Raw genomic sequence first — 21,831 nt, forward strand, 5'->3', positions numbered from 1 at the left:
ATATATGTATATAAAATATACCGTAATGTGTGTATGACGCCAAACCAAAATGTGTCATTCTGTTTTACCGTATAAAATAATAGAGCCGGGATAATAAAAACAGCTATTGTAAAAATCTCGACGCCCCCAAATGATTAAACTAAACTCACATTGACTACTGTGTTTCTTACTGTTGAGGTTGGTAAAAAAAATATCTTCACTTAATGTTTTCAGTCGCATCCATTTGTTTTGCTGGCTTCACTGCTCCGCTTGACTTACTTCATGTACATGTGTGAGTTGAATCATCAGGTCGAGCAACTAGAATATAGATCCGGTAATATTAACAGCTATTTCTGCTATCATGTTCTATGTCTTTCGGTGATTATTAGTATCAATACTGGTGATTTGATCTGCTGATGATCTGACCGTCGCTGATGTGGCCGCCGATCCTGCACAAAGGCCACATTTAACTACCCTGTTGTTTATGTGCTTTTCTGACAATGCGTTGTACATACACAGTATTCGAGATGTGCTTCTTGTCGTGGTAATAGCACTAACAACGTTGTACGAGTATCGAGTGCGACATGAAAAATATATGGATAAAAAATTCGGCAAAAATAGATGGTTTCAGACGAAGTCTGCTTGTCTGTTTGGCGAATGCGGGTCGACAGTAGTCAATCTACAGTATGACGGGATGTTTGCTGACGGTGAAGACAAGAAAACGCCTACGGCGCACCACGATTGGCGCCGCACTATCTACGTAGGCAGACATTACGGCAACGGGTACAGCGTCCGCTACCGCCGCAGGAGCACAAATAACAACTGCGGTAACAAAAACGCTAGTTAACGGGAACAAAAAAAAAGTCCCAAATCGTGCTCAACCCTAGCCATGGTACGGTTATGGCGGGAGCGATGACGCCGACGACTTATCGCCACCACTACACGATATAAACTAAGCAAGATCATCAATTCACGGTTTGAATCCATCAAGATCATCACTGGATCCAACCCCTTTGCTATTTAGAATGGAGTATGATAGGCGTGAAAAGTCTTTAATTTTTTTTTGACAAGTTACACCTGCTAGGAAATTAAGTAAGTTTCCTCTAACCTACACTTATATTTTGCAGTATGCTTACTGTCAGTTCAACTTAGTTGTCATAGAAATCGATTACAGATTTTACAGTTAGTTATTGATTCAAAAAGTTAAAGCGGTGGTTAAAATGGCCTTCAATGGACTTCATACGAATAGAAGCTTCATGTTTGTTCATGAGAGTTTGTGTGGCAAGCATAGCTAACCATATGCTTAAGAAATATCAGTACATCCTACCCTATATTGAGCTATCGATAGCTGAAGATTCCATTTAAGCTCATTCTAGGCGCGTCATAATAAAGCGATTTAAGACTGAAAGAAAAACGATCTATACGATCGTAGGCTGAAGAGCCATCTTACAACAGCATCTTCACAGCTGTTTCTGTGTTCCATAAACAAGTGAAGGAGCTGAATCAGATGTGGCTGGCCAATCTGATTAGTTCTTTTGTCCGTCGCTGCAGCCATATGAACTTTCCGATATAAAACAAAGTCCCTTAACCAGTGCCCTTGTGATTTAATCGAGTTTGATCTGGATATTTTGAAGTAGTCAAACGCTGACACTATCCACACCGACCGCACTAACTGACCAAACTGCTCGAAATCTATGTGGTCCGCCATTATAAATTAGTTTGCTTTTCTTTTCCTACAGTTCATTCAGATAAAAGGATATTATTTCAACAGATAAAAGAATACGACCGCGAGTACGCATTTTAAGCTGCAGTTACAAGATGGAATTTGTTGAAACGTGTTGCTCGCGCATACAGATATCCTCGTAGGAACCCTGCAAAAAGCGCATGTCTATCGCGTAACAAAGTGTAAAAAGGAAGACGTAACTCTAAAGCTGTCAATTGAGACATAGCAGCGATTACCACAAGAATCACAACCATATTATTATCCATAACGTAAGAGACGAGACACCGTATCCGTACGTGTAGACAAGCACTGAAGTTAACCACGTAGCGTACTTCGCACGCACGGCACGACGGATACGCCCGTCTTGTCACGCAGGTTAAATATCATTATATTCATATATTTTATGTATACATCTTACACTACTGATTGGTAGGTAGCTACTGGCTTCCACTACTTATTATCATTATTAGAGATAACGAATAGGATAGCATCACGCACAAGTCTGTCTATCTGTCGCTGTAGTATCCGAAAGACTGTTCACTTGCTGGCCGTACTACTCGTGTTGTTAGCGGTCGATATCCACAGCGTCGTGAAGCTCCTTCCTTCAGGGACTGCGCGCGACTGAAGCGCGCTGCTAGTCACTAGCGCGAAGCTTACCAGAGCGTCATCAGCGGCGACCATAGAACCACCACCGGCAGCGGCGGCTTCCAGCGTGCCCGCACCAGGCAGGCGTCAGAGGGGGCCAACAGGGCGGCGGCGATGACCGCTGTGACGCTCGGGCGAGGGGTTCTCGTGACGTAGAGCGGGTCCGACATGGACATTTGCAGACCGACAGACAAGCCGGTACACTTACGTGAATAACACAAACATTTGGTAGGAAAGCGGGAACAGGCGACGGAAAGCAGCCAGAGAAAGGTAGAAAAGGGTAAGAGTATCATTACGATGATGCGAACGGTGATGGTGATTGAAAATGGCCACCGATCGGCGAGCAGTACGCAGACAAATGATAAAGAATGCTAGATGCTTCACAAGCGGCTAGAGAGTATGCGACGAACCAATACAAACATCAGGCGAAAGAAATTTTGGCAAGATTGTTACAATCAATATTGTATATGTTTCATATCAGCATGTGGCAGTGCCGACTATTTTTTAATAACGCATCTAATAGCGTTTGTCCGATTAATTTTCCTAATATCTTTATTAAAACACACTATGTTATCCATACATTTATCGCACATAAACAACAAATACCCTGTGACGTTGCCTGTCACAAATCGATTAAAACTGAGGATTAAAGCTAACGCTGGGGAGTTGTTGTATGAAACCACGTAAGTTTCAAAGTAGTCCTTTGATGATTCTGAAAATTGGAGAGAGATGCATCTATAACTACGCGAAGTTTCCTATCGTCATAATCACCGGCGATGCCCAACAGCATTTATTGATCTTCCAGTCTTCTCTAAATATAACAAAGGCCGCAGCGTGCAGTAGCAAATCGATCGTTGCTGTCATCCACGTGCAGCTGAAATGCTTTTAGAATGTTCGATACGACTAATAGAAAGTACAATTGTTTAACTAAATGACAACGATCTCGATTGTTGTCATCAAAGCCGGAAGATTTCTTGCCAGATAACGCGGGCATATAACCGAAAATGGCTGGATCTTCACCGAAGTATCCAGTTCGCTATGGGATCCGAACGATAGGATATAGCTGGCTAAAAAAAGGAGAAGGACACGAACACAAGTCGTCAACAGAAAACCAAATCTGCCTAAGACAAATTGTTGTATTTACTTTAGATTGGTTCTATTCAGGTTAGCCACGAATGATGGGTTACGCAGAATTGCATCGGTCACATGTCTAATAATAATGGTGGTTGATCCGCTTACGAATTTAAGATCGTATAGATTCAATAATTGGTGCAGCCTACGAGATTTGAACCTGGGGCCGTATAGTTCATCGTACCCACGTTGTAACCACGCTACCCCATTCAGCTGTGTATTTACTCACAGCCTCATTAACTTATCGATGTAGAACGTAGCGGGTCTAGTATTTACTCACCTCAACCCACCCGTGTCGTCTCTCTAAGACTGTCAGTCCTGCTCACGACCATTGCCAAAAAAATAAGTTACGTAAAGCACCTCCTTCATTCGAATGACTAAACAACGATACGGCTTTTTTTCTTGTTTATATCGTCCATTTCGAACTTATAACGTATAGCGAGACTCGAATGAGTCTCGCTATACGTTATTATAAGTTACTACGATGCAGGTATTTTATCGATTTCAACCTACTAAATCGCCGCAACAACCTGATGGGCCTGTCTGCGGACTGGTTGCTAGCGCCATCACAGCTGCTGCTGGAGATATCGCATTATCATGCTTTATATAATTGTCAACAGCATCAACCTGATCAAAACTGACTGCAACTTAAATCCCTCACCGAACTCAACATGAGAACGTGACAACGACGGTGGAGCGCTCGAGTTGGTCCGCTGCGACGGCCGCCATAAACGCCGTCTGTTCATTGGCCTGCCCGTGCTTTCTCTTTTTTCCTTCAGTGAGTTAACTGAGCTTTTTTTTTTTGAGCCCAATTTTTGTAAATAATGCTGTTGCTGCGTGCTCCATGAGGTTCAAATCAGGAGAGGCAAATACAGGTAACAATACGCTTGCTATTGCCCTAGATCGCTAAATACATGTCCACCGCATCTCGGCTGTCGGTACTTGCCGAAGCTGCTGAAGATGCTCGCTGGCGTCAGGCCAACTTACCGTCAACGACTATACTGACATTACCACCAGGATAACAACGAGATTATATAAACGACGAACGACAAATCTCAAACAGCAGGAAGATCGAAGAAAAAAGCTCTGTCCTGCCCGAAGGATGATCTCTGTCGACGCAGGCACAGTTGCTCCTGCCATCGCTGATACCGATGCAACCTCCGCTGCGACACTCGACCACGGACGAAGAAAGTACCAATTTGTTGGAAGGTTTTCTGATTCCTAATAATGATCACCAATAACTGGTCAGAGCGAAACGTGAAGGGGAAGTAGTTTTTGTCCTTCTTCTTGCCGACATCAAATCGACAGATAGATCTATCAAACGATGTCGATGCTGTGACATCATGCAGCCGTTCAATCGGTCAGACGCTAACATGAAACGAAATTTTTTGGATGTGCGGCTATGACGGCGCTATTGGTCAGGGAAAACAAGGTCAATAATCATTGAAAAAGCTACGCATATTAACGGCGAAAGATATGTAAATAGATAAGGGAAAGATAGATATATGTAGATAATTGGCGAAAAAGCAATACACACATGGTAAAATCAGCGTATAAAACGAAGACGGAACTACGATATTAGCATTCACTATTTTAATATAGTTTTAAACCGAAGTAAATAGTTTGTTGCGAGTTCGCAACGAAGTCACCGATGAGGTAAGATGCGATGAGGTAAGCAGCAACCTAATGCATATGTTCAATTGTAAATGCTACTTCAGGCCATAGCGCAATAGCAGGAGCCAACGTATCACGACGAAATATGCGGCGGAAAGAGCAAGGGCGCCTGAATTGGACGAAACGGCCAGAAGAGTAGTCTCTATTAAACGATTCAATCCACAGGTTTTCCTAAATATAACAACCTCGCAAGGTAGTCTTCACATGGATACAGCCCCCAAGTCCGACGTGTTTGTCATCTGTTCCCGATGTTTTTCTAATCGTGCCAGTTTTTGAATCCTCAGTAAATAACTACCGCCTGGTAGCCCCATGGATTGCTTAACTCAGAAGTAAGATCATAGTCGACAATCATATGCCTTATTAAGCATTAAAACAGCTTTTTGGTACCGACATTTAATACATGGGCTTAAGAAAAGTAAACAGCACAGCTTGTTACAATATTGGGCATTATTTTAAACTTGCCACAAGAAGTTCTATTGCACTTTTCCCGATTCCGGGGCTTCGAGTTCATTACGATCTGTCTAATTTCCGATCGGATTTACTTGCTGTAAGCATCAGAGCTTTCCTTAATTCGCGTGTAAAAGCCAACCGTCCCGGTACGATACGCGTATTATGATTCTGACCTAATGTGTCCGAAAGCCTTGGTCCTCTTCTCATGCAGCGTTCAAAATTTTTAGCTACTGCCGCTCAGACAGGCGGAAAGCATTTCATGCCGTTACATTTTAAAATATAAACAGAGCACTAAACTTCGATAGAACGTCAAGAGCAATAAGGCACCTTGGAGTGATCCGAAGTGTGCGGCGTATAATTAAAACTTATTTTTGAATGACTGACAACGGAAATGCAATAAGAGCAAAGCTAAAAGATTGGCCAGAAATGACGAACAGATCCATTGATATCGATATATAAAAAAGCAATATCGACGCAAGGTCGTACGAAACTGGAAATTGAAGAAGATGAACGTTCATACACGATATCTGCGTGGGTGCCCGTGCACGTGCATGCGAGGCAGAAAACTCATGTTTGTTACAAAAGGATCTACCAAAATGGTTCGCAGCCACGTACAGTATGACCACAACGTTTTACAGCAAGTCAACCGGTGACCTCGAACAGTCAGATCACTTTGAAGTGGTTTGAATGCCATTGTTAATGCTAGTCAGGTGTACGTTTGCCAAAAAATATCCACGGTTATAGCGTTCAATCAATCGAGAGCAGGGAAATTGAAAAATACTTTCTTCTATTTTTCCTGTAGTAAATATAACGATTAGCACATTCGTTTGGTTGCTTTCTCCCATTGTCACAAATGACCTCACATTACCTCCGGCTGAATGATGACCACTAGCATATCATCCGTGTATATAAAAAGGCGTTACATCTCGGTATGCTTACGTTCTATATATACATGTAATAAAAACAATTTGTGGACGAATCTGCTTTGCCACACTTAGTAGGATATCTCCAGTTCGCGATCAGTGGTGATGAACAAGAGGAGCCAGTGCTGTAGATACGAAGTCCTGGAACGCTGCTCGTAAAAAGATGAAAATTTGCAACGTAACCGCTACAAAAGCCGGTTAAAATAATTGTTCCACTCAAAAGTGCCCAGGTAAATTTCAATATATGTTGCTATCATGGAAACCACAAAGACAAGATCTACTAGCTCAAGCATTTATCCCTCATAAGAAAAAATAAAAATTGATTTTCTCAATTCTAACCAAAGTAGGCTTAGGCCTGGTTTCACGCAGATCCTTCGTGCGTGTCCGGCGATGTTTCAGCGAACCAACAAGGTTCCACCCCATCATAAACAGTACGATGGTAAGATCAAGGTCGAATGCTGGTCTCACGCTGAACTGAAATCATATGATTCAAGCTGTCAAATATAAGCTGACATGAGCTTGACAACTTTAAAAATAAAGTGTCTAGCAAATAACATGGGTTATTTACACGGGTTAAACGGTTTCATTGTGCAGTATAATAGACTGATAAATGGAAAGCAAAGATACAAAAAACAAAAAAAAACACTCAGGTTTCTACAAGATGATGATTATTTTAGATTAGATAAATCGCTGTAGGCAGTATATAAACAAACGTAGACAACCCACTCATTGTAAAACCTGGTCAATCTTTTTGTAGTCCATCATCCTACATGCGTTTCGTTCGTTTCTTTAGACAGCTCTGCTGCTATATGTACAAACAGTAAACTAGAACGTCGTTTGGTACCAACTCGGTAAAATTACATTTCAATACTGTGCTAGCGTAATGTATGCACATACAGTATAATCTGTGCAAATTACTATGAATACTATTTCATGTAGTCTGTAAAAACAGTGTAGGGGAATCATGACTCCCACTGCTCTCCTGGGTCCTTCCACACAGAGAGACGGCACCTTGCTAGTACATATACGTTTCGAGTCTAACTAAACTGTTGAGCATTATCCCAGACATGTTTCCCATATCTCCCACAAAACGTTTTATTGGATAGTTACCCGAGTGACACAAGATATTCTATAAAACATCTATCAAGAAATCATGCTTCAAACCTAAGCAGCGATCGGATCCTAGTCCGTAAAACATATTCTGCATGTCTACTGCGACAAACACTGAGCGTAAGACTATTGGAGCCGAAGGGTTGACTATACAAAACTTTTTTAGGCCTTTTTTTTTTAGCCCCACCGATAAGGACGTCCATTTGCTTTTTTTTTTCTAACAACCACATTTATGTGATGAAACCAGCAGCTACCGATGCAGTTTTTTTTTTCTTTTTTAATAGGCCTCTGATTTCTTAACGAGAAAAAGCTCCGCTGAACTGTTGTACAAATACTATATACTGGGAATAAATAGACGCCTGGCAGTTTTTTTTTTGCTGTATATTTACGTTGTTCTAGTTTAATTCTTTTTTGCTTGTTTGTAATGTCATTCGCTAACAATGTGTCGGTAGTATTTTTTTGGGGCGTTATTAACTTGGGGCGTTATTAACTAGAAATACTTCTTACAGTACGCAAGCGTGCACTGGAACGACGGCTCTCGCGCCGCCTTTTCACTACCGCCTAAACGCAAGACTTCTTAGCTTTTCTGTCGCTCCCTATAGCCAATAGCAACATCGCCTGTATTCCACAACTTAACGGCCAGGAGGATGGGTAAAAAAAACGACGAGAGCAGATGCCGAAATACAATTACTAATTTCGCACAGATAATTCGCTGTTTTTGCTTCCGTATGACAGTTTCGCCTTCTTCTTATGAATGTTCCGCTAATGATACCCTATGGAAAACTATGAGATCGAACATCAATACCAGCGCATGGAGCTGCAAATGGAAATTTGTCTAGCCTTCAATGCTTCCTATATGTCTATAGGTGGACAGACGAGCCAGCGGTCAGATACATTGGAGAAATGAGCTCGCGAACAGCGCACGATTGAATCGTACCTTGATCTACTATAGACCATATAGATCACATCGACCTTGTCTGGTCTGCATAACTGTAACTGCTCTATACTATAATGGAAAGAAAAAAAAACACATTTTGACCAATCAGAAAGCTATATATTGCAGCAGCAGGCCTGTTTTGAGTTTTGGCTTAGAATAGGTTTATAGACTCCGCGCTGACATACTAGCTGTTCGATAAGGTTATGCAGTCGTATAGTACTCCGTGCAAATTAGGCAGCAACGCGTCGGAATTAGAAGTTGGCAGGACGCGCGAACTTTCCACATGGTGTTCAAAGTTGTGTATCATCCTCCGCATTAACACTTCCGATGATGCCTTTATAAATAGACTGTATTATCTCTTCAAATGCTATACGATTGTGTGATCTTCTGAACGTTTTTGACATCTTTGTAGTATACCGTTGCCAGAGCTGATCCCGTAAAATATTTAGAGTGACTAAGCATAAAATGAAGCGGAGTTTACTTCATTGAAACTGATTCTTCCCACCATCTTTCCCTACTTTCAAACGGCGCTTGTTCACTTCTAATTTTTAGCTACTTTAGTTAGATGGCTACCGACATTATTTCGAAAGCAACTCGATAAAGTTGAAATGCAATGGCTCGATTAATCAGGTTATTCCTAGCATTCGCACGTTAATCAGGCCACACGGTATTTTGTTATCACAACGTCGTGTGCGGTCGACGGCGTTTGGCCTTGGCTCAGATAGGGTCCTTGCATATTCAGAACAAGAAGGGTCCTAACTAGACTTATGGAGTCTATAATACTAAGTACTGCTGGATTTTTCTATCTTTTAGTCGAGTACCATTGACAATGGTGAAAGCGGTAGATTTTTAATTGCCTAGTTAATCTGTTCATGGATCTTGCATTTTTGAAAGCAGTGTCATCAGTGACGAATCTCTTCCTGATGGCATTCCATCAAACAGACGGCTAGAAACGAGGTTTATCTGTGCCCGAGTTCAATCCTAAGCTACAACAATCTACAATCTACAATTACTGAAGTATCCTGCGTGACGCAATCATTGCATAGGGAAAAGAAATGGTCCATCGAGATAGTCCACGCACATTTACCACTTACGGTATACTTACTAGCCGGACGCCTAGCCACCAAAGGAAAAAGTGTGCCTGGTCATAAAGCTGGCCAATTATTGATTACTTGTCACTGCTGTTTCCGACTTGTGCTTGCTGCTACACCAGGCATTGCGATATAAGTAATGCTCATCTAGCACATTCTGAAGAGGGCAGCTTGAACTGCTATAATATAGGCGAACTCAGGCGGCCGCGCTAAAGTAAAAAATTACCTTCACGGCTACCCTTGCTAACAGTCAAGAAGTGACATCGTGGCGTGGAAGAGTGGCGTCATCATCTGGTTAACTGTGCACCGAAAACACCGCGCTGCCGTCACCGCCATCAGCTAATGGACAGTCAACATTGATGAGCCTTTCCTCAGAACGAATTGGAGTACGCCGGATCACTGAGACGACAAACAATAATAGCGCGTCGTACGTCCGTGTGTGCATGAACTGTGGGCGCGCTAGTCCATCGACGCGTCAAATCAAGCCCGCCTATGTGCAGATGGCACACAGCGGATTAGTTATGTATTTCTTTACTTTGACGGTATAGTCAACTCGGGCGATAGATAAGCGTCTATTTTTTTGTTTTTGGATAATGCTCGGCCGACCATACTGTCCAGTTTCGATTGGGATATTTTCTAGGGAAGATCACACGCGATGTATGCTATCGCTGTCAATAGATTGAAGAACCGTTTTTCTGCTAAGTAAAAAAGACGAAATGGTCCGCGACCCACCTTTGATTTTGCTATTAAATCAGGAGTGAGTTTTTGCTGTTATTGACTCCTGGCGATAAAGACAGATGAAATTCGGCAAAAGGGACGTTGTTGGCAGCTTCAAGTGAACGATTAGTCCATACTTTGTCCTTAGCACCCTGTCCATAAAACCGTATATGTAAGCTAGTAGATAACAAGACAAGCAAAAATGCACAAACACATATTGAAATGAGTGCCGCACAACTGCTGTTGCTTGTAATCGTCATTAGTAATGAACATTGTATTGAACGATAAGCTTACAATATCATTATTATGATGATTATACTTGGCCCGGTGATTTGCTCAGCTAAGTTATTTTTATGACCAATTTTCCTTAGGCAGTCCTGTAAGAAAAAATGTAATCGATCGGCGAATGAGCTTTCATTGTACACATAAAAAAAAATCAATTTTATTGTAAGCAGATGGAAAATTGACTGAATTACAACAGTTAATTTGTTTTTAAAAAAAATGTGTACGTTTTGAAGCCTCGGTACAGGTTGCATACCATAAATCTATTACGAGTATTCATGCAACTGTACCTTTGAAGAGGTCCAATGACACGTAGTATTTGAGTCAACCGAAGGGTGTCATGAAGCGATTACCAAACTGTAGCAGAATTCCTATAAAGGTTGAACTTTCAGCTACATAAGTTATTATCGTGCTTTAAGGTGAGCGTAGCAATCGAAGATGGTTGAGAGATCCTGACATGAATTAAATGTGGAGTGCCCTTCAGGCGAACTACCCTCCTGGCGTTAGCAACGATTCGAAGTTCGTTTGCACAAGTTCATGATCAATTCCTAGATATACCCGCCCAATGAGCCTGCCAAAGGTCCTGCTGAACGTTGAGGCCGTGCCTTTTTCTAAGCAGCCAACGTACTTGAATACTCGCTAAAGCTCAACTGAAGTACTTTAGGTACTGTTTGAGAATTTATTGGAGCTCTAGGATAAAACTAAATGTGGCTGTGTATAGTTGATTAATGAATATTAACTGAATATGGATTGAAAAGGCTATTCTACATGAAAATGCCTGACGTATATTATATTCCACGCCAACAAATCAAACGACAAACAAAAGCTCCACCGTCCGAAAGTCGAAGATTTTTTTTCTCGCTCGGAGTTTCCTCGCAATCCTATAGCAAATGAGTGCCTCGATTTCCAGGGCTGAATTTTAATTATGGTGAATAGGTCACCGGAACCTCTTATGTCAGGTTTGCTGCACCGTTTTAGAGCACAGAATATAACCCACCCGATAGAGATTACGCTAACTAACAGAATGAGAAATCTTCGAACATCATTTGTATAGTGACATAATACAGAGCGGGCAGCATGACCAACGCTATTCCTCACTCCGAAATCGAGACCCATGTAAGGACCGAAATTTGAAATAATCGAACGTGTAGAGAACCGTTCGATATGGGTTCCGAAATCGTATGGCTCTCGCTTTTTATTCTAATTGTCTTGTTAGGTTTTGTGCGTAAACAAAGCGTCCTATTGACGTGACACGCGAATATTCTCTACGGAAACCTTAAAGCCGTATGTAAAATGTACTTAAGCCGTTTATTTTTAAAAAAAGCTCAGCATTTTCGTTGAGCCAAGCGCGCAGGTATATATATACGTATTACGCATATCCTATTCGATAAATTAACACGATCGACACAACTGGGAAAAGCCGCACCCGGCTAACTCTGCGAAAAAGCATGTACTTATACTATAAGTTCTAGCAGCGTTACTTCAACCGTACACTTCAAAGTATAAACTCAATAACAAACAAGTATATCAAGTTTCTTTAAACCAGCCATTCTACTACAAATTAGATGAACGTTGGATACACCTGTGAGTGTTTGTACAATAATTATCGAGAGTCTTCAAGCCCTAAGCAAAAAGAAACGCGTTTGCCCGGTAATCTAAGCGATATGTTGTGGTCTAGCTTCGAGCACTACACTAGGACGAAGATGCCTGCAAGCAGTTTGAAGCTGCCAGGCCAGTGAAATTATAGAAATGGGCAAAAATTACTTTAATACTACTATTCGGGACAGCCGTTGGCAGAGAGGAAACACAAATGGCATGGGGTTACCACCTGAGGGTCGTCTGTGGCCCATGGGAGGGTATAGAATTTCCATGAAAATGTGGAATCATTTATGCTTTGGGTCTGTATAGATCCGTAAAGCGGGCTCGCTGAAGGTGGAGCCATTTACCTCCCGCTAATCAATTTGTACGAGCAAGTCGATTATTCAACAAAGCTTAGAGATGAATATTCGTTTTGCAAGAAATAGATTGGCGAAAGCGAACGACGTTTGTCTAAGAAACGCTCATGGTTTATAATGATATAGTACGAAACCGGCTAGAATGAAAATCATGCTATATCTTCTAACTATAGGAACTTTCGAAGCTTCTCCCCCTACACGTGCCACTGGACATTGAACAAGCCAAACAATAGCAGCACTTCCAAAAATGGCAGCACTTCATTGGGGAAAACTAATATATACACAATTTTCTAAAATCATCTAGGCACTGAAGCCTGTGACGCTAACATGATAATTCTAATATGGGTAATTATTCATACTTTGTAATTGTTTGGGGGTTGTGGTTATTCTGTACTTGTCTCACTTGATAATACGCAATACCAATATAATTGTGACAATTTTTGCATTCTATGTATACACAACTACTAGCTCAGTTGTATTCCGAGCCAGATCGATACCGGTCAGTCGATAGAAGTTAGCTGACCACGTACTAAAAACTCGAAAAATCTAAGTTATTGATTGAGCGAAATTGAGCCCGTTAAATAATTAATAGTTAATTAAATTAATTAAGTAAGATTTCCGTTTGTATTAAAAATAATACACCTTTGGGAAAGACGAGATCGTCCTATTAAGTGGTTTGTTTGCTTCGTGATTTTTATGTATAGTTTAATAACCATATCCATGTAGTTGTTATACGGTTCCGAGCAATTCGAAGTAAAGACTTTTAGGGGATGCAGCATCGCTGTACAATTTTAGGTTCTACTTGATCCTAACCCGATAGGTCTTGCCTCCTCTAGATAGACCTTAAACATATTGAAATTGAAGTCTCCTTATATAGAAGGGGAAATAACAGGATACCTAGCGATCGGATGGATTCGAAATCTAATGCGGCAGTAAACAAATCTCACCCAGGTCATTGTGGACCGATCAGACCTTCAAGTTGGCCTTGCGGTGGTCCATAAGCATAGGATCGTCGTGCGTTTGCCATGAACGACTGTTTGATGCAGTCATATTTCCGTTGGTGTCCGCAGCCTAAACACTGATTTTATTGTTTCAAATTTATATGAAAAAAAAAAAAAATATATATATATATACACTCCATCGATTTTATTGATAAGACGTTTAGTAATAACAGTCATTAAGGCTTTCTTGAAACGTCTGCATTCATGACGCATTCGATATCTGACATCGGCAGATCAATACATCTTCATAATGAATGACAAAATCCTATTTCGCCATTTGTTATGGCGTGCCGTCTCTCCTTCGCTTAGTTAATGTATACGTATTTTACACTATTTTGCATTCATAGCCATAATCCGATGATCAAGTTGAGGGTATCCCGACAAGGAGAGTGTTTCTTGGTCAGACGAAACTACTAACAATGCACCTCAGAACCGCTCTTATCTTAGGCTTTGTTTGCTTAAGAGCTACCGTGTCGTCACGACGTCCGATGAAGCCATTGACCACAATACGGAACACCACGCCAGCGCATAGAATCACACGCGGCATTTTCAATTCAAGTTCTATTGCAATGAGACGACGTATAGGAAAAGTTTAAACACTTTTAAGTAGAACAACAGAATAACAGTGTAGCTGCCACTTGTTGAGTGGGGTTATTTTGACTAATTATATTCCAGTTGCAAAAACAAGAGGATCGAGCGGATGGAAACGATGCTCGAGAGTATCTTGGCTTCACAAGATATTCTTGTAATATAAGACATATGTATATAAGATATAAGAATAAAGATAAGACAAGGACTGCTGCTCCACACGCCATCTATAAATAAGCCCGCTAAATACGATTGATTAGCTTGTCTATGGCAGCTGTGACTGAGGAAGCTGCTTCTCGTATCAGTGCGCTATCGAGAACTTTAAAGATGTCTTGTATCAAGATCGAGCCTTCAGATCAATGTCGGCGGAGTCTGGATCAGTCGGAGGCGAGCGATATTCGCAAACTGTTTGTCCTTCGAATCATATTTCCGCTTGTAAAAAAAATAACGACCGTCGAAGCTCCAACGAAACGTTCAAGCGATCGCTCTTTGTGACCGCGCTGTTCGCGAGAAGTGCAGCATAGACTGCCTGATTTACCGACCTGTTCATTACAAATTGCGTCGTTTTACAAATGGACAAATGCGAAATGCTTGCCAAACTGGCCATTGATAGTCAAAGGCAACACGTCTCAATGGCTCAAAGCAACTAATGGGATCTTTAGCAAAAGCATATAGGTATGTTAAGCCTAACTGCTGAACTACGCTAATTTGGCCACCACTTAAGCAAACATTGTCTCCCTTAGAATAATCAGCAATAGCACTGCTCTCACGTTTACGCTCGCTAAAAATGTATTGATTTCGGTTTGTAATAATATGGTTAAGTTGTTGGTTCGAGTCGTTCCCGTTTCATCTTACGGTCAAGTCAGTTAGCACTGCACTATTATGAAGATAGTCACATATAAGCAGATGTTACCGAACTTTCGAAGACATGATCCTGATCTACGCAACAATCACAGTTTCCAAACGTATGCAACCTATGATAAGATAATGAGAAAATCTGACAGCAGTAAAATGCAGGTACGTATGCCAACTTCGAGGCTAAAATATTTTTCGTGGCATAGAAACCTCTCTAACAGAAAAAAAGTAAGAAAGTTATTGCTGTATCTGCAAGGAAGTGTCAAGTTATCTGCCCGAATATCGGTCCTAAGGAGCGGGGCAATTTCGTCTCGATGCCCACAAATTTCTATTACAACAACAACAACCAATTGTGTTGTATAAAATACGTACGCAATGTCAGACCTGAGTGTATATAAATTCAAGTCTATTGCTGCTGTTTATGCGCGTAATAAATCTGGTCATATTGCTTGCCGTTGATATAACCAATCAATAAACAATAACTAAGTTGATAAAAACAATGAGAAAAAAAACAAACGAAAGTTACATAGGAGGAAAAATAGGTGGACAAAAAGCACGGGGATACTTGTCATCTATTTGTTCCAATGACGAAGTGACCCTTAATTCGTGTTTGGCGCTCGACGAGACCGATTCATACCCACGCCTTTCTGGTTTTAGTGAAAATAGAATGAAGCAAACGTTATATATATATATATATATAAAACTGAAAATAACAAACATATGTGAGGCCGGCAAGTGTTTACTTGCACATGGGTAGCATGTAAATTGGTTATATTAATTTTTCGTCAACTATTCGAGCCGATCCTGACATGTCTCTCAAGCGGACACGTACTATAAGCTAATTATTGTATATATATGCCTACTAAGACAGCTTCTTCGTCGCATATTTATTGGAAACAAAATCAATCACTCACTATGTATGTACTCGGCGAAGCGTCCCATTTTCGTCAACCTGCCATGTGTCACTATCTTGTTTAGATGATAAAAACCTAATCTTTTTTTTATACCTGACTGCTTACGGGATATTAAGTTTTTTCGTCTTACGCTAACGTTTTCAGTTCTCTTTAAACTTTATGTGGTAGCAGGCCAAAGCGTTCCGAATGTGACGATTTTATAGGAAGAAGAGGGAAAGCCAGCCCGAATCATGTTGTTCATTCACTTCGCAATTTCGCGTCACAGCACGCGTAACTAGTAAAGTGTTACTGATTTTACGCACGTCAGCTGACGTTTGCCCGGTGTCGATGACCGCGCACCGTTTGTGCACGTTCATGTCGCACCTAATTAGTAGTTTTTCCAAGCGTTCTATGAATTCCTGTGTACGCTGTCTCCGAAGTTCGCTTGTGTGTCGTTATTTGACGAAGGAGGGAACAGTGCAAATGGGTCTAAGCGGTAGTCGATCCCTCCTTCCTCCGTTCTCATTGCTTTTGTTCGCCTCCGTTTTCTCCTGCCCTTTCCTCTGCATTGACGTTTCACCTTTTCCATTTCATTCTGCAGCTTCTCCACTTTGCCTCTTACAGCTTCTCAGACCCTCCGTCACCGTTTCCAAGCACCGTCGTAAATGCGAACGAGCGACACCACCACAAGCGTGAGTGGCGTCACGAATCGTATCGTTTGCAATTGTTTGCCATATACTTGCAAGAAGCAGTAATGTTATGAATGAGTATAAAGGGTTTTCTTATGGGAAGTGGGCATCGGTTACGTATTCGCTGCCTGCGGGGTGTTCATTGTTCCCGATCTGCGTAGAAGGACGAATAAACGTTCGATACTTGGCCAGAGAGTTAAGGCCATATTTTGCACAAATGGCCAAAAGCGTGTTAGTTCTATTAGAAAAGACAGCTAGTAATGTTACCTAGATATAGAATCGTAACGTCGGTAGAGACGACAACAGAATGCGCCGTACTTAGTTTTAAACTGGAGCGCCATTATACATTTCACGATGTGTTAGAACACGGCCGTAACAACGTTAGCTAAACGTTACCGTTGATACGTCCACTTGTCGGCTGTCTTGTTAACAAAGATCTATACGGTATGAGCGGCTTTCCACCCGTTAGAGATTAGGCAGGTAGCAAATGGCTGAGCAGATCGTTACCCTCCAGACTCGAACAAGTGACACACACGTTAGCGATGTTTTAACATGTATCAATGGCAAACCATTGATATTATCACAATTCCTATTGTATTTTTGTTATGACAGATATTATATATGATTGCTGAGTTAATGTAAGACAAAAGAAGAAAAGGTTCACTACCGCTTAATGAAACTTTCCTAGTAGAATTTTGAATGGCAGTGAACGACGGACATCGAATACTTGCGCATCCCATACGAATTTGTCGTAGTCACAAACCACATCGTGACTTTTAATAATATTAAAGAAGTTGTTTATAATACTGTACTTTCGTCTCGGACGCTGAAATAGATTCATTACGTATGGATTGGGATACGGGAACCCGATTATTAAACACAGTTTATTTTCTAATTCCCGACAAATTTTTAAACTACATAGAAAATTTAGAATTTCATATAAATCAATATTTCGAGTTTTACTTCGGGTACTGCCGGACGTTACGTAAAATGTAAAAACGTTTTTTTTTTCACACATCAAAGGTCCAATTGATTAGGACCCATTAAAAAAAATATGGCTTCCTTTATTCACAGGAAGTGTGTAATGCCGATGTGCCGTTGGCAGCAGCTGAAGCAGTGACTTTTGATCGAGCTCATGGATCCTGCTGGCTCGATTCTTTAAGAAATAAATCACCATAATCTACCCAGTAAAAATTGGAATACCTGACTGTTAATTAGAACGAAAACGATGGAACTTATAGTAGAAGTTTACTTAGCTTTTGCAGATCAAACGTGTTTTGCACTTTGGACTCCAGTCCCCGACTGTTTAAAACATTTGTCAAGATGCCGAGAAATCTGTTCCTCGATATTTGTTGGTGGCATTACGTTGGTCAAAAGCTATTGTTTCGTTAGCGGCGAACGCCTTTTTCGGCTAACAATAATGTTATAAGAGGTCTTTAATCCGTAACTTCTGCTACTGCATTTAAAGAAAAAGAGAGTACATTAGGTTTCAGCGATACGTTTTTTTCGTTACGAGGGAACCTTCTTCAGTTTTTCGTTATGGAAAATAGATTTGCATCTCCACTAAAAATGTTCTGTAACCGTGAAAAAGGCCGGATGAATCTGATCGGGCGTCGCGAGTAAATCGCTCAGTTAGAAACGATGCAAACACGCTCGCGGTTCTCGCCAGAGGTGGCTCCCATAAACTATTCTCGATGAGATTTTTCCTGATATAGTCGCAGACGCTAAGCTACCATGTGTACAAAATAAAAGCGACAATTCAGCGACGTATAAATTGAACACATCGTTAGCCTAGTGATGATAATAATAAGGACAATTGTTGTGTTTAATCAAAGGCTGATTTTAGCATTTCAGCCGTGAGCGCCAGACCCCATTACTACCTGAGATTAAATAGACTTTTAGTTTCTTTGCTGCAGCCACTTTCCGTAATACGGATTATTTAATCGGTTACCCCTCAAGTAAATGGAAAATTAGGCACTTGTTCTATTTCTAGGTTCGATTCGGCTAAATTTCGGTTATATCGATATCTAAGTACATAGCTTTCAAACGTCGGTGATTAATTTCAACGATTCCGGTTGAGGCTACTGAGAAAATGATCAATTAGGAACGACACTCCTATTACTGGCTGACTTTCTTTCGTACGACAAACGAAGCTAACTTTCGAAGGGCCAATAAGCGCAGTCACATAAATAGAAGCCGATAGTCGACTACTTCAAAGCAGGGGTGAGCTTTCGTAAGAGGCAAGTGCCTCAACGAAAGTGTCCTTTGTTTTCGCCTCTACCCGAATAGCAATAAACGCACTGTCAGACGTTTCGCTAATGTCTGTGACCGGCGATGCCGTAACTAGGTGATATACTTCAGCAAATGTTGGTAATTCAAGTATATGATACTCATGCACTATGCAGTGTATATAAGCAGGAAAAGCTCTGAGATGAGGCGTTGTATGTTTTCGGGAAATCACTATACATATATGTGCGTGTAGGCTGGGCTTATATAGGGATATATATGGGAAAATACAAAATTTCATCCTGGAAACAAAATGACATTTTTGGGCGAGTACGGCAATAGTTGGGAAGACTGTTTTTTGTTTTCATGGTACAAATTTAGATTTGCTGCGAAACGCACTGAAACAATTGGATTGCTGTATGTGTTTTATTCTTGAAGGGAACTAACGCTTACATGGGACTTGCGGGCATCTTTGGCTTGACAGCATCATACTAACGAGTCAATGATAGCTAGCGTTTTATCTGCTAAAGGCCAATCGGCGCCCATAATTCACAAACAAGCATGAAACACCCTAGCACAGTATAACTAAGGCATGTAATGAAGTATTTAACCCAGTTTAACTGAGTAATCGAAACGGAATAATTAATAAAAAAAAACTACTAGGAACGTTGTGGCGTATCGATGTATACAGCGGTGGTGGACGATCGTGACAACTTTGGCTTCGAAGTGACACGAAAAAAAATCTCATTCGCCAGGCGGTATTTCGAAAAAAAAAAAATGGCGTTTATCTGAGTTGATGTTTTACGCGCGCAGACTTGGCGTTCGTTGAGCAAATGTGATATATAAATGTGACTGGTCTCGAGATTGCGTTAACAATAGTGACAGTGACAGTGAGCGTCGTTTACCATGAGAAAGGTTTGTTTGAACGAATCCTCTTTAACTTAACACGGTATAAATCTATATTTCGTCATAATCAATTACGACCGTATTGAATTTAAAGCGTTTCCTTTCCCAGTAGAATTTTTTCGTATATTATAAAAATATTAGGTGATATTTATTAAGATCCTTCATTCAACAGACCCCTATATATCGTCGGCGGTATTTGCGACAAAATCGTATGCGCCCTGTACAAAATTTAATTCGCTCAATATCTTAGGGCACGTTGAAAGGGTGATCGATATCTACTTATCGATTGTCACTTGTGATGACAAAAAATCCAAAGATGTCGCCGATTGCCTATTTGTGTAAAACATACGCCTGTATCTCTAGAATATCCGAAATTTCTAAACCTGTGGAATAACATAGCCATAACATTTGGATAGCTACATGTCCCGCATCCGTCGATTCTTTTCGCACGTTGACAGAGTCGTCGTAGGACGCTCATTGCATAATGTGTCTATGTAAACAGTTACCCTAACGTAACCATCGATTCTAGCCATAGGCGCCATGACAGCTGGGCACGCGCGTCTCAGCAAGGAAAGATATGTATACGCGATCTAAGAAGATCGGGTAGCATTTCCAAACGAGCCGATATCGCCTGAAGTCTCAGCTTGTCAACGATATAGTGGCATCATTTTTTCCTTGTCTTGGTCAATTAGAGTACCTCTTGCCTCTTCGGACGCGCACGACAGGTTACGTCAAATAGCTTCATTGAAATCATAACCATTTTAGCCATAATTCCCTCGTCGTAAATGTATTCAAAGGTAAGCAGGAAAAAAACTAGGGAAGGAAAACGTATCTATGCATCTTTCTGGATACAGACTGGACTATCGTTGCTCACAAGATGCCTCGTCTGTCATTCTAGATATTATTTATAGGTAAATGTTGAAAATTGTGCATTTTTACCAGTAAATATATATACGTGTAGAGAGGGGCGAGGCGTCTTCTTAAATAACTCTAACACGACAGCTAAATTCGTTATTGCCGCTCGTGGTGATAAGATCGACGACTCGTAGCAGCGTCGCCGTTATTAATTGAAATTGTGCCGTTAGTTGACCGTTCCGATTGTCATAACCGATAGCTCTCTGATGGCAATAGCAGTTACCATCAAGATCGGATGGTACGCGTCTTGCAGACGGAGTAGTGTCACGTCGTGCAGTAATACCCGACGCTTAGTAGAACCGCCGTTGTGACATTTTTTTACCACTGATTCTTGGATGTCAATTGTTCAGTTGGAGAAACGCAAAAAAAAATGCAGCGTCTTTGAAAAAAGAATGTACGGTGTGCAACAGCGTTCTTCATTAGATCTTCGCTTATCTTGACGTGTCTGTCTTCATCTTGTTGTCGCATCCAACGGCAATGCATCGAGTCTATAACAGCGTCCGCTGTTATCAAGCTATCGTCTGGCAATTGTACAGCGGTGATGGTGATCGTACATGCAACTGTTGAACATGTCGGACAATTCATACTATATACTATAGCGTCGAGTAGCTGAATGCGTCCTCTATCCATAAGTACCTTTGACGTTCGCTGCACGCACGCACGTACATACACACCCACATACGCATACATCGGTCATCTTGGTTGTTTTCGCTATGTATATAGTTACTGTTGCCATTGCTACTGTTGTTCTTGTTACTAGTACTGATATCTGCAGATAATTTAAGGATACTTTATACTATTAGGACCATGCGAGCCTTTCAGCGGATGATACTGAATTACAAATACTGGAATCTTTCGTCTTCGATAAGAAAATACCTAACGGACAACAAAATTCCGAAACGGCAGTAATTTGTTCACAGTACAACTGGATTTAAGAAAATAGAAGATTTGTCTCTCTCAACATTGCATACGCAAGTATAGGCGTTGTGAAATGAAGATACTTTCAGCCAAACGATTAAATTGAGCCAACCTATAGCATAAAACAATACTCTAGCGTGTTGTGTGCTTTTATCTAGAACGCCAAATAGCTCTCGATGATCGGTTTCATCTGAAAGGGTCCCGTCGCTTTCGAGTCGGAGGA

The 21,831-nt window shown here is 41.0% G+C and overlaps 1 protein-coding gene across 5 annotated transcripts in view; it reads right to left on the minus strand.

The window, feature by feature from the left end:
• Nucleotides 1–21,831, minus strand: part of mwh (multiple wing hairs) — a 171,339-nt gene that overhangs the window by 146,094 nt on the left and 3,414 nt on the right. For 2 of the 5 annotated variants that reach the window (XM_086971776.1, XM_086971777.1), the window contains 2 exons: nucleotides 10,396–10,557; nucleotides 9,890–10,153 (listed from right to left, as the gene is read on the minus strand). The exons of 1 other annotated variant lie outside the window; for it this stretch is intronic. The gene's annotated coding sequence lies outside the window, so the exon portion shown is untranslated. Of the gene's footprint in view, nucleotides 1–2,200; nucleotides 3,480–9,889; nucleotides 10,154–10,395; nucleotides 10,558–21,831 lie in introns of those variants that run through there. 2 more of the 5 variants (XM_086971779.1, XM_022847848.2) reach the window with 2 other exon arrangements.

This window comes from Varroa jacobsoni, unplaced genomic scaffold, assembly GCF_002532875.2.
Source record: "Varroa jacobsoni isolate VJ856 unplaced genomic scaffold, vjacob_1.0 scaffold_1310, whole genome shotgun sequence".
Classification (NCBI taxonomy): Eukaryota; Metazoa; Arthropoda; class Arachnida; order Mesostigmata; family Varroidae; genus Varroa; species Varroa jacobsoni.